This window comes from Piliocolobus tephrosceles, chromosome 17 (assembly GCF_002776525.5).
Source record: "Piliocolobus tephrosceles isolate RC106 chromosome 17, ASM277652v3, whole genome shotgun sequence".
In the NCBI taxonomy this organism is placed as follows: domain Eukaryota; kingdom Metazoa; phylum Chordata; class Mammalia; order Primates; family Cercopithecidae; genus Piliocolobus; species Piliocolobus tephrosceles.
In genome coordinates this window covers 30,630,262-30,631,215 of record NC_045450.1, presented here as the reverse complement: position 1 = coordinate 30,631,215, position 954 = coordinate 30,630,262, and positions in this window count along the sequence as shown.

Sequence of the window (954 nt, the reverse complement as noted above, 5' to 3'; positions counted from 1 at the left end):
AAAACTATCAAACAGGAAGGACACCTATATCAAAACCCCATCAGTACATCACCATCATCAAAGACCAGAGACAGATAAAACCACAAAGATGGGGAAAAAGCAGGGCAGAAAAGCTGGAAATTCAAAAAATAAGAGCGCATCTCCTCCCGCAAAGGAGCACAGCGCATCGCCAGCAACGGATCAAAGCTGGTCAGAGAATGATTTTGATGAGATGAGACAAGAAGGCTTCAGTCCATCAAACCTCTCAGAGCTAAAGGAGGAATTACGTACCCAGCGCAAAGAAACTAAAAATCTTGAAAAAAGAGTGGAAGAATTGACAGCTAGACTAATTAATGCAGAGAAGGTCATAAACGAAATGACAGAGATGAAAACCATGACACGAGAAATACGTGACAAATGCACAAGCTTCAGTAACCGACTCGATCAACTGGAAGAAAGAGTATCAGCGATGGAGGATCAAATGAATGAAATGAAGCGAGAAGAGAAACCAAAAGAAAAAAGAAGAAAAAGAAATGAACAAAGCCTGCAAGAAGTATGGGATTATGTAAAAAGACCAAATCTACGTCTGATTGGGGTGCCTGAAAGTGAGGGGGAAAATGGAACCAAATTGGAAAACACTCTTCAGGACATCATCCAGGAGAACTTCCCCAATCTAGCAGGGCAGGACAACATTCAAATTCAGGAAATACAGAGAACGCCACAAAGATACTCCTCCAGAAGAGCAACTCCAAGACACATAATTGCCAGATTCACCAAAGTTGAAATGAAGGAAAAAATCTTAAGGGCAGCCAGAGAGAAAGGTCGGGTTACCCACAAAGGGAAGCCCATCAGACTGACAGCAGATCTCTCGGCAGAAACTCTACAAGCCAGAAGAGAGTGGGGGCCAATATTCAACGTTCTTAAAGAAAAGAATTTTAAACCCAGAATTTCATATCCAGCCAAACTAAGTTTCAT